The sequence below is a fragment of the Pseudopipra pipra genome, chromosome 8 (assembly GCF_036250125.1).
Source record: "Pseudopipra pipra isolate bDixPip1 chromosome 8, bDixPip1.hap1, whole genome shotgun sequence".
NCBI classification, from domain to species: Eukaryota; Metazoa; Chordata; class Aves; order Passeriformes; family Pipridae; genus Pseudopipra; species Pseudopipra pipra.
This window is the reverse complement of record NC_087556.1, coordinates 5,576,056-5,592,422: the sequence shown is the minus strand read 5'-3', so window position 1 is coordinate 5,592,422 and position 16,367 is coordinate 5,576,056. Positions and strand designations below refer to the sequence as shown.

The following is a 16,367-nucleotide window of genomic DNA, read 5'->3' as shown; positions in this document are numbered from 1 at the left end:
GTTGTAATTTTTGACACTACTTTTAGTGACTGCAAAGCAGTTCACCAAAATGGTTTCTCTAAAGCACTTTAAAAAGCCATTAATGTTAATTTAGAGTTCATTTTTGTTTATGCAGGGCTATATTAAAAATGAGGCTTGTTGATATGAAGCTGGAAGTTAAGACAGCAGTAAACAGTTCTTCAATCTACTACATTTGGTAGGGCAGCTTTAAATTTGCTGTTCCTGAAAAACAAAACATTGCTCTGATCCTTTTTATGGGATCAATATACAGAAGTGCTTAGCACAGGTGCCTGTGGATAGTAATATACCTAAGTAGGCTTTGCTGTTTCTAGATTGTTCCCCCAAATATTTTGTTTACTTTTAGTAATTAGGATAGTCCTATTACAGCTTCCACATAGGGGCCACCCTGTCAATCCCTATATCGATAGAGCTCCTGATGTAAAGACCAGAGTTTTATTCATCCCCATTACACAGCAAAGAAAGAAGTCCCCCTCAGGACTTCATGGCCATCAAATGCATTTGGCAAGACAGCCAGTAAAACCATTAGGATATTTGACGTGTATTTAAGTTCTCTTCCAAACAGTGCAGCAAGACGGGTCTTGTGACTAAAGCAGACCTGGAACCAGATTTCTGTGACCTTGAGGAGGTCCCTCACAGCAGAGCTCCCTGGGGAGTGCCTTCTTCTCCATCCCTTCCCTTGCCAGCTAAATGAGAGCCTGCTTCACTGCCTGTAGCCAGGGCTTGATCAACTGTGCCTTTTTATGAAGTGCCTGGAGATGCCCGGATGTGTTCTGTGGCATCGCAAGGGATTTGATGCTTCTAGAAAATGAAATAATTTTTTTTTTTAAATTGCTACAAGAGTTTTTAAATTAAAAGAAATGTTTGTGCCTGTTTTCTGATGCTGGGGTATGTTGTTGGATCTCTTGCCTTGTTGCAGGAGATAATGTGTTCTTCTTTTGATCAAGAATAATTCTGTGGTAAGATCTTCCTGATTACCTTGTACATATGTTTCTGTTTATATGGCTGTTTGTGTTTTCATATACATTTATTTTGTGGTTTATAGCATCAACTGAAGTAACTCTGGAACTAGGTGGTTTCTGAGGTTTTTGTTTGTCACTGCTTTAAAAGCAATCCTAGCTACTGTTCTACAGCAGTAATGTAATTCTTCTTTCCTTTGCTGTTTTTGCCTCTTCATTCAAAATTTAACTTGCTTTAAATTTTATATTACTCCCTCCTCCTTTGGGTGCAGCGTTTTCTTTAGTCTTTACACTTTGACACTTCCCATGTGAACCTGCACTTACTGGTTTCTGCTCCTGCTTTATATGAGATGAAAGGTAAACACATGTAACAGAGGTAACTCCAAGTACTTTGTTGATGGGGAAAGACTGACTTTGACAATTAAAAGCTTTAGATGGCTCTTTATCGTCAAGTTGTTCACCACAATCAAGAGTGATTATTGCTCTGGGGTGATGCTGCCATTGTGTGTTCACTGCTTGGGAGAAAAGCCATCAGGGTACAAGTGGAACATGTCAGTCTGAAGGAGGTAATGGTTTCTCCTTCTGAGCTTTCTGACTTTATTTTGTTCTTTTTTTTGGCCTTGAGCTTCAGTCTGCACTTCACTGAGAAACTTTAAAAATGTAATCACGTGTAATTCATGAATTAAATAACTGTGCAATGTTTGATTGTTTTAGTTAATAGTGTCTTCGAAATGGAGCAAGTCTGTCTTGTTGTAAATAGTGAAGAATTCAAGGCAAGGAGGTGATCAGAAAGGATTCTGTTCTGTGCCAGAGTCAGGAATAATACTTGTGCATTACCCTGTAATTCCTCTTTGCTGATCCTGAACTGGGAGCAGTTTTGTGTAGGGATGGAAAAAGTTACATGGTGGGGATCTTTCAGTGCACCCAGAGTTAGTAATGTCATCCTGAAAAAGGCAAAAGCCTTTCATAAAATGGGACCTGGTTTACCTTGATTCTTGCCATGGTTTAGTTTTACAGATGGGTATAGTCTGGCTGAAGGTTTGGGGTGTAAACAGTCTTTTCGATATGAACTTCTAACTTTTAAATATGATGATTGCCTAGAGTTGATGTAGGAAAGTGGAACAATTTGATCACAACCCCCCCCTCCCCTTTCAGTGCCCCATAAACCCTCCAAAACGAAAGAATACAATCGCCCTGCCCCCAGTTGTCCAGGCAGTGTAAGACTCAATCTGTTGAAAGAGAGAGGGTGTCTTTTCTCATTAATGCCACAGGGGAAGGGAGCTGATTTCCTCAGCTTTAAGTTTATTTCTACGCTTTATGGCCAATTTTGTATGCAATTATTATTTGCTTTCATTTTTATTAATAATGATCTCTAAATAACAAGAAAAGACTAGTAATGTAGGGAATTGGTTTATTTGTGCTTGTGATCTTTGTATTTTAATTGGAATTATGTTCCTAACTCTAATTGTGAATCCTAGTTTAAGGATATTATATCCTTTTTCCTTATTTGCATACAAATTGCATTCTAACAAGCAGTCAGGTTTTCACACTCTGCATTTTTAAATGAAAGTTTATTTTGAAAATTTAATGCCAGTGTGCTTTTCCCTTCCCAAGATTTGGTTCAGTTCACTAAGGGTATGGAGTCTGCTCTCTGATGGACTCCAGCACGTTTTAACAGTTCTTTAAAAAGAAGGAAAGCAAGAAATAAACTTGGAGCTTCATTTATGTGTAAATGTCAGGGCTGTGATATTTTTATTCCTTCTTAGTCTAAACTTAGCCCAGTGTGATTTAGGGCCAGTGTGATTTAGGGGCGATGCTGGAAAGACAATGAGCTGTTGTTTTGGTTCCATGTTGACCATGAGGGCTCAGCCCAGCACTGGGAACCAGCAAAGAGTATCCCCCAGGGAATCTCTGGCTGTCTGGTGTGCTGGATTGGACTTGTACATCTCATTGCCAGCTCAGAGCTTTTAATGCCAGAAGAAATCTTGACCCTAATGGGTCAAAGCAAGAATTCATAGAATCATAGAATCATAGAATCAGATGGGTTGGAAAGGACCTCTGAGATATCAAGTCCAACCCTTGATCCACTACCACCACAGTTGCTAGACCATGGCACTAAGTGCCACGTCCAGCCTCATCTTAAAAACCTCCAGGGACAAAGAATCCACCACTTCCCTGGGCAGCCCATTCCAATGGCTGATTACCCTCTCTGTAAAGAAATTCTTTCTAATATCTAACCTAAACCTCCCCTGACGCAGCTTAAGGCCATGCCCTCTTGTCCTACTGCTGATTGCCTGGGAGAAGAGACCAACCCCCACCTGTCTACAACCTCCTCTCAGGTAGTTGTAGAGAGCGATGAGGTCTCTCCTGAGCCTTCTCTTCTCAAGGCTAAACAACCCCAGCTCCCTCAGCCTCTCCTCATGGGACTTGTGCTTGAGTCCCTTCACCAGCCTCGTTGCCCTTCTCTGCACCTGCTCCAGCACCAGCGCTGAGTACAGGGGCAGAATCACTTCCCTGGTCCTGCTGGCCACACTGTTCCTGATGCAGGCCAGGATGCCATTGGCCTTCTTGTGCCACCTGGGCACACTGCGGGCTCATGTTCAGCCTCCTGTCGATCAGCACCCCCAGGTCCCTCTCTGCCTGGCTGCTCTCCAGCCACTCTGTCCCCAGCCTGTAGCCATGCAGGGGGTTGTTGTGGCCAAAGTGCAGGACCCTGCACTTGGCCTTGTTGAACCTCATTCCGTTGGAATGAGCCCAACTCTCCAGCCTATCCAGGTCCCTCTGCAGAGCCCTCCTGCCTTCCAGCAGGTCGACACTCCCTCCCAACTTGGTGTCGTCTGCGAATTTGCTAATGATGGAGTCAATCCCCTCATTTAAATCATCGATAAAGATATTAAACAGAACTGGGCCCAGCACTGATCCTTGGGGGACACCACTGGTGACCGGCTGCCAGCTGGATGCAGCACCGTTCACCAGCACTCTCTGGGCCTGGCCCTCCAGCCAGTTTCTAACCCAGCACAGAGTGGTCCTGCCCAAGCCATGGGCTGCCAGTTTTTTCAGGAGTATATTATGGGAGACAGTGTCAAAGACTTTGCTGAAGTCCAGGTAGACACATCCACAGCCTTCCCCTCATCCACCAGGCAGGTCACCTGATCATAAAAGGAGATCAGGTTGGTGAGACAGGATCTCCCCTTCCTAAACCCATGCTGGCTGGGTCTGAGCCCTTGTCCATCCTGTAGGTGCTGTATGATTGCACCCAGGATGATCTGCTCCATAACCTTGCCAGGCACTGAGGTCAGACTGACAGGCCTGTAGTTTCCTGGGTACTCCTTCCGGCCCTTTTTGTGGATTGGTGTGACATTTGCCAACTTCCAATCATCTGGGACCTCCCCAGTGAGCCAGGACTGTTGGTAAATGATGGAGAGCGGCTTGGCGAGCTCTTCCGCCAGCTCCCTCATCACCCTTGGGTGGATCCCATCTGGTCCCGTAGACTTGTGAGGATCCAAGTGGCTCAGCAGGTTTCCTCCTTGATTACGGGGGGACTATTCAGCTTCATATTCCTATCTACATGCTCCAGAAGCCAGCTGTCCTCAGAGAGACCTGTCCTACCGTTGAAGACTGAGGTAAAGAAGGTATTAAATACCTCAGCCTTTTCCTCATCTTTAATAACTATGTTCCCCCCCATATCCACTAAATAATGGAGGTTTTCCTTGTCCCTATTTTTGCTACTGATGTATCTATAGAAAGACTTTTTATTTTCCTTAACAGAAGTGGCAAGATTGAGTTCAAGTCTTGCCTTTGTCTCTCTGAAAACAAAAGCTTGTGTCGAGGGCTGATTATCAATAGATTGCAGTGAGGGAGCTGCTCTGCTATGTACGAAACCCTGACCCAGTATCAGGTTGTCCACGAATTATTTTGCTCAGTGTCCCATTTGCAACAGTGACAAGGAAGACTGAAAGCATAGCAAGCAAATGCCTATTTCCAGTCTTCAGCTCCATTCATCTCTGTGACCTTCCTGGGCTGGACGTGATTGAGGTCTCTTTGCTAACTCCTAACAGGAGTGTTTTCCATCACTGTGAGCCTTTGTAGCTTTTAGCATCTACCAACTATTTTCTCAGCATGTACTACAGTGTTTTTACCCATGGTGTGCTGAGCCAAGACCTCCTTGGTTCTAACCTGTATCACTGCCTGTTTCTACTAATTTCTTGGTAGATACAAGGATTGTAATTCCCTTGATTCTGCCTTCTATCCCAGCTCCTATTTTTATATTTAATATAGGCACCTCCCGCCCTGTGGTACATACCAGGGTGATTAAAGCACATGGCTACCTACAGAGCCCATTGCATTCTCTACTTCACCTGACTGCTATGTTTTAGTGCTGGTGGATTTGGTGTTCATTTTGCCCACTTACTCTATATCTCATCCTGTAGTCGCTTTAATTCCAGACTTATCCCTTCAGTTTCTTCCACAGTGAACATTAATGAAAAAAATTAGTCAGCTCCCCTGTGGTGGCCCTGTCCTTTGAGTGCTCTTTGTGTCCTGGATGTTGGCTGTCTTTACTGAGCCTTGGTACTTCTGATGAAGATGGATTTTGTTTTAGTTTTGGTTCCTTTTTGCTCGGCTGAATTTTTGCCTGTCTTGCTGTGGTTTTGCATTTGATATACTGTTAAATGGTACTATGTACCATTTAATGCTTTCCTCATTTTGATACAATTTCAGCTTTTTAAGTCTGTCCTCTTGCTTCTAATGACCCCTCAGTGCATGGTTCAGCTACTCTACTGGTTTCTTTCTGTTTGTCCTCCAGCTCCTCTCCATGGGCAGCCAGTGTGGTGTCCTTCAGCAGCCTTCACAACTGTCTCTCAGCACTCAAATCTTTAAAATGTCATTTTTAGCTGAATTTTAATAAGTTTCTTAATTGTTATGTAATCTGCCTTCCTGAAGTTGAGTATCACCAAAGGATTTTTTATCCATATTTTTATTTTTTTTCTTTTTTTCTTCTTTTTTTCTTCTTTTCTTTTTTCTCTTTTGTTACTCCTGCAGGGGATGCCTCTAACTACTGTATGTTCACTTCCTCCGTGGTCATTTCTAGTTGTGTGATTCTGATTGACCTGTCTTTCTTAGGACCAAATAAGGTTTTGCATCCTGCTTGTGAGCTCCCACTGAGCTGCTTTGCACTGTTACTGGAGAACATGAGCTCTTTTTCCTGTCTTTTCTGGTTTTGGGTGTTTGGGCTGGTTTTTTTTTGCTTTTTATAATTGATTCTTTATTCCTGATATTAAAGTGCCTTGCTTACTGTCTTCCTTCCTCCAAATTCCCTGCATGCTTTGTTTGTCAGTGCCTTCATTTAGCACTAGGCATTGCAGTTCCTCAGTCACTTATTTAAGATAAGAGCAACTATTAAACTGGACATGTTATTAAGCAACTCAAAGTAAGTTCATTTGTTATTACTTCCATTGTGCATGGAAAAAAATTGTGCTGCATCTGCATAGACTCAGAAGTTGAATCTATGCCCTTTGTAACTCTGACACATTTCACAGCATTTCTGTTTTTCTTTGAGACTTGGGCTCCTTTTTTATGCTCTGACTTTTCACTCAGGCTTTTCAAAATGCCCAAAGATTATTTTTTGGACTCCTTTAAATTTTCAGAATGCTGTATTTGATTTTAATTGATCTATGGAAATTTAAAACCTTTGACCAGACCCGAGGCATTTCAAGCTTGGCTCTAAAATCCATAGACACGTTGAAAATATTGGGAGTTCCCCATTAGTGACTGGCTCTCAGCAGCCAGTGCTCTGCTTCTGGCAGGAAGGGCCAGACATAGGGATACAGCTGCTCTCTGCAGAGTTTCTGCCCTCTTTCCCTCAAGAGGTATGTTCATATCTAACATCAAAAGGTGCAAAAGATGTGGACTAATGGGGGTAGTAGCTTAGCACACACTTTCATATCTGCCTGCTTTTAATTCCAGCCAAGGATACATATGGAGAAACACTCTTATGCTAATCTAGGTTCTGCAGTGCTTCAGGTCTTGGTACAAATATATTTTAAATTACAAAACATAATGGTGTTTGCCATTAGTAAAATTCCAAAGCCCATATACCTAGGTGCCACTAGTTGTCTGTGGAAAGGTTTGTCAAGTTGATTCCTTTCAGCACCATCAATGCTACTGTTTTAATGGGATATCTTCCAAATATATTCCCATTTTAAAGCTTAACTGTTGTCTTTCAGTTCTTTATAACTGAATGGGAAGTCGTTTTGTATAAGGAGATTTAGGTTATGGTCTGTAGTAATGGAACTGTCTTTTTTTCAATTTAGCAAAATACCATTAAGAATTAATTTATGACCCAGCTACATTATTGAATCATAGAGGTATGTAGGAGCATTACAGTCTGGGTATTCTTTCCAACAAAGTTCTAAAGATAATTTTTAAAGTACAGACACTTTCCTCTTTCATTGAATGTATATATAAATATGATTTAGGGAACATGTTTTTACTGGAGATGCTGAGGTAGTAAAATGTACAATTACAGATAACACTCAACAGTGTGACTCTGTGTGTATGGATGCAATTTCGCATTCCACAAGCAGGAAATGGAACAAAGGATGATTACTTTAAAGTAGTGTGAGTAAAATCCTGCCATCCTTAGTGCAAATATCAAATCCTGGGAGGTAATTCTGCTTGACTATAGATTAGAAATAAGTGAAAGAGGCCAAAAGAAATATGTGAGATCCATGTGGAACAGTGATGGACTATGTTGGAAAGGTTTCATTTGTGAAGGTGAAGGTTTTTATTTAGCAGTAATGTCACATTTATTTAAGTTCTTTATTTTTTTTTATACTTCATGACCGTATAAATGGGATATGGGAGCTCCTTCAGGAGTTCCAGCAGGTATCTTAGAGCTGGGGCAGAGGCAATGCCTCCCTCCTCTATTGGACTGCTTTTGGAGAAAGGAGCCCTTTTGCCTTCACATTCTACTGAGAAGGAAATATTCCCTAAAGTGCTTTGTCCATTCTAAAAGATAAATCCATACTTTGTAAATCTCTGTTCCCTTTTCCATTTGCCCTGAGACTTGTCATTTCATGCGTGCAAGGTATGTGTGAAGTGCTGCCTAGTGGAAATAGTAGTGTTTAACCTAGAGGTGTGAACAGCTCCTTGGGTGTCAGACAGTGGCTTATACTGTATTTAACTCAAGAGTAATTTATAATGGCAGCATTTCTGCCTAGTACCTACTGGCTCCTGATGCCCAAGAATCTGAGCTGATTTATGTTCAGAACCTGGCCCCATGCTGCTGTTTCAAGCTCTTTCTGGTGTGGATTGTGATCTGGATGTTAATTTATCAAAGTTGGGATTCACAGGTCGCCGTGTTCCAGCCAAGCTAAGAGAATCTCATAAAGAAGGGTACATTCATCTTGTGACTGCATGTAAATATTCTGCCTTCCTGTAGCTTTAGCTGGGTGACTGTATTATCTCATTAATCATTTTGTGAGGACTTCTGTGTTGTTGTTGTCTCTTCTCAAGGATAGACAGACATTTACCACTTCTGTGATCAATAAATGAGTTATTGGAAACGAGTGCCTATAAACTGAAGTAGCAGCACTGCTGTCTGCTGCTTTTGTTGGCTGACTTGAACAGGATCTGCAGGTGGAAAGAAAAGGCCAGGATATAAGAGCTACCCCAAAAGCAACTTGCTGCATTTGAGAAATCTAATTTCAAAAATAGATTGAGTTTGGACTTAATGTCTTAGTGGCTCTAAGCAGTGATTTTTCTATCCTTTCTTTTAACCTCTCTGGGTATTGATTCTTTGCAGGACCATATTTAACACCTGCTGTACAGGGCACCCAGCTCTTTGAGTTGTGGAGTCCTGCTCCGGCATTCCTGCTCTGGCATTCCGGTCCCACTGTGGGAAATATCCCTCTCTTTAAATTTAGAAAGATGGCATAAACTTAGGGAACAAAGAAACAAGGAAGAATTTATTCAATGCGTTGGGTCTTTCTCTCACCAAGTTTCCGGGGAAAAAGACACCTTTGGTTTAAATCCCATACATTTTATAGTTTCACAAAATCCCACCTTTTCCAGATAAGTTTTAATGTATTCATATTTACCTAAAAAGGTTTCTTTTCTTTGAAAAGGGGCTTTCCCTTTTTCCCAATTGGCTGCAAGCCATCTCCTGTCAAAGGTGAAGGATCTTCCTCTGTTCTTAGCCCAAAGAGCAAAGAAACCTCGTGTACAAAATGGCCTTAAAAGATTTAATTTTTACGAATTTTCTCATTTCCCTTATCCCGCTGAAAGAGACCCTGATACCCAAGTTCAGGTCTTGGAACTTGGATATCTTACAACTTACACGATGTGCCTATTTATATAAAAAGCCGTATTTTTATTTCTCATACCAGCATTCCTGTCCCGGCATTCCTGCCCCCCAGAGTGTGCTGGAGCAAGGCTGTGGGGTGGGAAGGGCTGTTGCCCCGTGCAGCACCTTGCTCATGGTGCTGCTGTGCCACTCCTGCCTCCTCTGACTCTGGAGCTTGCTGAGAGCTGGGGGGGGGGCTGGCAGAGGCTGGATACTCCCGTGGTATCCGTATGGAAAGAAACAGCAAAGTACTTCCCAGTGGGAAGTTTTACCACAGCTGATAACTTAGGGCATTTTTAAATCCTGGGATAGCTGCTCCTGCTTCCCTGCTTGTAAAGAGTCTAGCTGAGCAGATCTTTTTTCTGTAGTAGTTTGTTTCCTATTCTTTTATTTTTTCTTCCTAAAGGAAGCCCTGTTTGCACCCTTACCCGTGCTTTATGATTATCCCAGTTAAGTAGAAGTTTTTATACAGCAATTTCCTTTTCCTCACACAAGATCTTTTGCTTTCGATGCTTCATGGTTAATTTTAACCAGATGGGTAGATGTCTTTCACATCTCTCATCTCTCCTCACAATTTTAAAAGAAAACACAAACTGTCAAAATGACCTTTCAGTTCTCAGAAAATGCTAATGAAATTTTTCTCATAAAAACAACAGAGAAAATCATAGTTACAAAATAAATGCCAGTCAGATATCATTAATATCCTCAAAAATGGAAAGAACACTTATACCGACAAAGGAAAAATGTTACAATCAAGTTTGAGTAAATTGATCTATAGTGAATACAGACAGAAACCTTGGGAAATGTCTGAGAAATAACTGACACTGTGTAGTAGTTCCTGCTCTCTAATGTGGGTTTAAACTGTTTCTGATGTAGATGGTTTTTCTACTGAAAACTTGGTGTTCTGGGACAATGACTTTTGGTAATGGTAGTGGATGTTCAGTGTAGCCTTTCAAAATGGACAATATGCACTTTATTTGTTGAGCTGAGACGTGATTTGTGCTTTTGCTTTATTTATTTATTTATTTATTTATTTATAAGTATTAAGGAACGTCTGTATTATGTGTTGAATTTAACAATGACAAAGTTGTCTAATCATCTGTATTCTTTATGCTGAGGGATTTTTTTTTTTTTAATGAGTTGAGGTTTTTTGCGGGTTTGTTTTTTTTTTCCTTCTTTCTTTCCCAGTAGTTTATATAAATAAATAAATATAAAAAATTCAGAAGAGTAAGGTGCTGGAGAAAATGCTCCACTTTGCTATCCCAGCAAGAAGTTAATTGTGTCCACACAAAATAAAACTTGAAGGACAACTGCACTGTGTTTGTAGGGCACCTATTTACGGCCACTGAATTATTCCTACTCTGTAATCAGATCCCTGGGCTATGACCAAAGCTGAATGAAAAGGAGAGTATTTTTCTCTTCAATCATTTCTGGCCACAGAGGTGACTCCAGCTTGTAGAGCCACTCAGGTGCAAGTGGTGGGGCCCGTGGGAATGGAGAGACTGCCTGTTCTCATCCAGCTCAGCACTGCTGAGCAGTGGCAACTTACAGTCCGCAGCTCCAAAGCGTGTGTGGCAACTTCATTAAATGTGGAGAGTGGCTGTAAGGAATCCAGCCAGCTCTTGCACGGAGCTTCCCTGCAGGGCAAGCTCTCACTTGGCCCGATCCATCAGCCAAGGGATTAGTCCTAATCACCATGCCCATCAGAGCTGGAATACCTCGTTCTACATATGTAAGCTATTCATTTGAAGGAAATCATTACAAAATTTGAAGTGCATTGTCATTAGGCAGCTGTCTGCCCTTTCCAGGTGGGAAGGAGCCACCCTGCCATGTGTTGGTGGCTTCCTAAATTAGGAGAGGGCTGAGGTGGCTTTAGGGACTGCAGTTCCTTTTCTTTTATTTTGGGAGCTCATTTTAATTTAACTTTCCTGGGTCATTTTAGCCTGAAAAATGTGTGTCTAGAACATGGGTCCTCTGTGCCTGCAATGGAGGGGGAGGAGATTGATTTGGTGGGTTTGCCACTCTCTGCCCAATGTTTTTAAGGATAGGTTTCAGGTTTATCAAATGCCCTTTTTTCCCCATGTACTTGCGATTTGACATTTAAAGGCCATATTGTGTGAATTAGGGAAATCACTGGGTACTGGAATGAGAAATGAGTTGAAAGAAAAATTGATCAGTAATTAGGAAGGTTAATCCACTCATGGCAGAGAGCCTGAGATTTATCCTGATGTACTGCCATTCAGTTAGTGTAGATATAAATAAAGCAAGTTGGAAAAAAGAATCTCAGAAATCCTAGTTACAATGGCATAGGTTGGGATCACTAGTCTTCTCAACAGGAAGAGATATTTAAGCAGAATACAGGTTTTATTCCTTATATACATTCTCTGATTTTATGTCATTCTTATTTTTCAAGTACTGAGTGTTTGCTGTTTGAGTTGTATCTGCATCTTCCAAACCATAAGCCCACAAAAAAAAAAATTAAAGAGCTAAAAATGGGACAGAGAGAATATCAAAGACATCCACCTTCCCTGTCCTCGTCAAGGAACTATTTCCATTGCTGAGATTAGATTTCAAGCAGGAATGCAGGCATAAATTTTTTTTAACAATTATTTTCTACAGTTTGGCGTGCTAAATATAAATGCAGAGATGCATTATGACAAGAATATTTCTCATAAGTATATCAGAAGTGTATGGTTCTCTATTTGAAATTAAAGTAGCCTTTGGCAAACTGTCTGCACGGCTGCGATAAGGAAACACACGGAAATCATAGCTGGGTTTACACAGTGTGGTCAGCTCCACAAGAAGATTCTACTGTCCACAGACAGTGCCTTACGGTATTTTCTCGCTCTCTTACTGTTGGTCATTTACTGTAAAGTTAAAACCAAAATGAAACATTTAGTTTGAACATAAAAGATAGCAGAGAAAGGCACCACAGGCAGTGGATTTTATCCCGTTCAGTGCCCGTGTCGTTAGCAGGACACACATGGCACAAACCCGACCACGAGCAGACCTCTGCTGGGCCCCTGTCACCCCATGCCCACTGTGCCCCTGGTCCCCCCATCCTGGGGACAGTGCTTGGGCTGCCTACTGGGCTGTGGGGCTGCTGCCAGAGATGTTTGGCACCTGGCACTCTGAAAACTAAGCTGATACATTAATGCTTCTGCTTGTTCTCTGCCAGTCTCTTTGTTTTCTGACCAGGGAACAGGAGGTTTCTTTAGGTCCTCTGTTTATTCTCAGACCAGAAATAACTTTTATATCCAGGGCCAGGAACCGTTACAAGATTTCCATCCCATTTTTTTCCTTTCTTTGTTCCATGTTTCATCTGCAGCTAAATTTGAGCAAACTTAAGGTTTAGTTGGTAACTGAGCAGTAAATATAAGTTGGAAAATGCTGATAAGCTTAAGTTTGAAAATTATTGTGAACTTCGATACTTATTCGAGCAAAATGATAGTTTGGCATTACCAAACATAGATGGAGAAAAGAAAGAAAAGGAAGGGAGGGAAGAAGGCATGGAAAAAAACCAAAGGGTCTTGAACTCAAACAGAAGTTTCTGGCCTGAAAATTTCTAAGGGTATTACTGCCTCATACATGTTTTATGAAATAAGTACAATTCCTCTGTTCAGATTTTTAAAAGTCATTTACGTTTTTCCTTTCTGTTAAGATCTTACTGTCTTATATTGCTTTGGACAGCTAGATATTAGCCATGAGGTGGTATATCTCATTTGGTAATAATGATCCTTTTACAAGCCCTAGAGGATGTAAGAGGATGAAATATCCCACTTGGGATATTCATTTTACTTGTGCATAAAAAAGACTGTGACACAGAGTGAGAACTGGCACAACACAGACCTTTTTATAGTCCATGTTCCATGGAAAAGTAATGAAAAATGGGGCTGTGCTCTAAGTGCTCATTGCCAGAGGTGTAGCCTTGGTGGAGGACGAGCAGGGGGTGCCCTGTGACCTCACAGGTGCCGAAGTGTTGGCACCTTGGCAGAGCTCTTTGGGGTGAGGCATTTTGCAGACCCACTGAGAAGGAAAGGGAGGATGGCCAGGGCAGCTGCCTACCTACCACCCCTTGCTGTGGGCTTTATTTCAGGGTGGGCAGGGAGGCAGAAAAGGCCTTGGCTCTGTGTTACCTCTGCTCAGTGATAACGAAAACATCTCTACATTATCAACACTGTTTCCAGCACAAATCCAAACCACAGCCCAGACCAGCCATTGTGAAGGAAATGAACTCTACCCCAGCCAAAAGCAGCACTGGTGTGTATGTATATAAGGCTCTTTCTGTGATGATCTCAGCCAAGAAGAGAGCTAGAAGGAGTATCGAGGAAATCTGCAGAGACACAATGATGAGCAGGCCAGCAGGTAGGGAATACAGGAGCTGGAAGATAATACCTGTACCTGGAAAGAAAACACAGCAGAAAGAGTAGATATTCTCAAGGCTGGCAGATCAGCAGCCACAGGGAACAGAGTGTTTGCCATAGTGTGGAGGGATGGAGGGCTCACCAAGGACCAGCTCGAGAAAACAGCAGTATAACTTGGCAATCACACCTGTAGCCAATGCCAGGAATGTGAGTAACCATGATCCCAGTCCCTGTGAAGGGAACTCTAGTACAAAAATCTCTCTGGCATGGGCTAAATTAGTCCTTTCAGCCACTTCTCCAGCCTCCTGAACTAACTGAAGTCTCTGGTAGAATAACTACTTGCAGAAGGATGCACAGATGGAGATGAAGCAAAGGACAGACCTTCAGGTGGAGTGGACTCCATGGAAAACACATGGAATATCAAAGAGGAGGCTTCCACTGCTCCACAGACTTCAGGAGGCAGGAGGATGTGCCAGAAAAGGACAGTGCTGGCAAACCATTGTGAGGGGAACACAAGTCCTCTGAGCAAAAGCGGAAAAGGAAAACAAGAACACAATCCTCAGAGTGTCATTTTAGTGACTGTACACACTTAAGGTAAGCCTGGAATGCCTTCTCTCATCTTTGCCCTTAAACTTTAATGGGATGGCATAGTTGCTTTCAATTAAATTTGGTGTTTGTGCTTTGTACAATCTGCAGTGGTGTCACTTTGATGGGAGAAATAAACTGAAAGTGGTGTAAGGAAAGACAAGCCTGCAATTTTGCATCACTTAGGAATCCTCTCAGGAGGCGGAGAGGAAGCAAGGCAACAGGAACGAGAAATCTTCAGACAAGAAGTTTACATCAAAGTGAAGAAATCCAAATGAATGATTCCATTCAATTACCTCACAGATACCAAAACAAGACAGCAAGTGCAAGAATATAGAATTGTCCTAGCAGCAAAACTTGACCATTTGTGGAAATCTTAGACCTTGGGAAGCTGGTATAATCATTGTCTCGTTATAGCCATGAAATCTGCAGTAGAAGCCATGGAGTGAAGAGTTCAAGCCCTTAAGTTCAAAATATTTTCCAGAGACTTTGCATAGACTGTTCTGACAGCTGAAAACTAAGATTTGGAGTAGAAAAAGGTGTAGTCATTTTGTCTGGTGGGTGTGTACTGACAGCACTAGAAAGTGGAAACTGAAAACAGCTTGGCCATAGGATCAGAGTTAACAGGCCAGGCAGGCACTCAGCTACAGGGAGCAATCAAAGTGAAAAGGTTTCCAAGGTTAAAAATAAATAAATACATAAATCAGTCCTTGAGTGTAATTGCAAGCTAAATACCATTCAGTGCTTATAAGTCACAATCAGTGCTTCTAAATGCCACCTTAAGACTGAGTCAAGAACAGGAAGATGAAGAAAGGTCTCAAAAATTCCCTCAATAATTAGCTCAAAAGACTTCTGTTTACAGGGCATGCATTCGTCTTGCACAGTAGGTAAGCTGATTTTATTTGCATTAAAGTCTGGTGTAAATACAGCAAAAGACAAATGTGACTTCTAAGTTAAGCAGAGAAAAGGGAGAGAAGCTCGAGGCACTTGAAATGCCAGAGGAATGTTACAGGAGACTAATTCTGTTTTTAAAGCTTAAGTAAAAGAAAAAACGTAGATCGATCTTGACTCATTCCTCACTTCACCCTCACCCACTGTTGGTGTAGGAACTGGTTCAGCTCAGATGGGTCTTGTGCAGGTGTGCAGGAACAGCTTTGATTTCCATCCGTGTCCATGGCCTGGGAGTGGGGTGGGAATGTCTTTGGGTGTAGCCCGTCTGTACTGGCAGTTTCTCCAACACTCAGTGCTTAGGGCAAAGTGATGTGATGCCTAATCTCCTCTTACTAGGCACTGAAAGTGGATAGAGGCAGAGGAAATTACTGCTTTTGAAGCAAACATCGTACAGAAACTGGTGAAACACAGAGAATTTAGTTGGGATGAATATATAAATATATGTGCATAAAACTGTCTCGTTGCTTTATAGCTGGACTACTGCCAGAAAGTTTCTCAACTTCTTTGGGGCAGGGGAAGTAAAAAGCATTTTAGAAATTATGATACTCACTGTTTCCAAGTAAAATATCTCACCAGGACCTGCTGCTCCTTGGTGAAATGAATGCTGCGTGTTGGAACACAAGTTTGTGAAACACAGGAGGTTGCAAAAGAAATCCTTCAGCCTAGGAAAAGCAGCGTTTTGGACCCTCTTGGCTTTGGGGATCTTGCTGCAAGCTCCCTCTGAGAGCAGGGGATGCTGTGCTGCATCCTCTGGGAAGTACCATTTCACCCCTCTGCTGACACTTGGGTTCACTTGCTAGTAACTGTCTTTCATTCTGCAAAGGTAATTGAGGGTAATTAATAAGGAATTCTGCTTAGCTGGATGATAACCTGGTGGCTGTATCAAAATGACAATAACGGGCATTTTTGCTGCAGCATATAGTAGAAAACAATGGAAAAACTGGAACTGCAGTGAACTGTCACTGATAGAATTGGTTTATAACAGTAGCTGGGTATAACTGGAAACTGTATTTTTCCTTAACTGCTGCCTTTCAAAGAGCATTATATTTTTGCTTTATCAGAAATGTACTAGCATGCTGTAAAGTCGAATGCAAGAATGACTGGAACAGTTATGACAAATGCAGTTTACTTGATAAGGACCCCGAT

General features: G+C 41.9%; 2 long non-coding RNA genes across 2 annotated transcripts; one reads left to right on the top strand and one right to left on the bottom strand.

Annotated features, from left to right (window-relative positions):
* The first annotated feature begins 13,066 nt into the window (after nucleotides 1-13,066).
* LOC135417819 (uncharacterized) lies at nucleotides 13,067-14,976 on the top strand. Its single transcript, XR_010432218.1, has 2 exons — nucleotides 13,067-14,279; nucleotides 14,382-14,976. It is a non-coding gene; the product is annotated as an uncharacterized LOC135417819 (long non-coding RNA).
* Nucleotides 14,977-15,136: 160 nt separating this feature from the next.
* Nucleotides 15,137-16,034, bottom strand: LOC135417820 (uncharacterized). The gene is made up of 2 exons (XR_010432219.1): nucleotides 15,772-16,034; nucleotides 15,137-15,560 (listed from the first exon to the last, which is right to left on the bottom strand). It is a non-coding gene; the product is annotated as an uncharacterized LOC135417820 (long non-coding RNA).
* Between the last annotated feature and the right edge of the window lie 333 nt (nucleotides 16,035-16,367).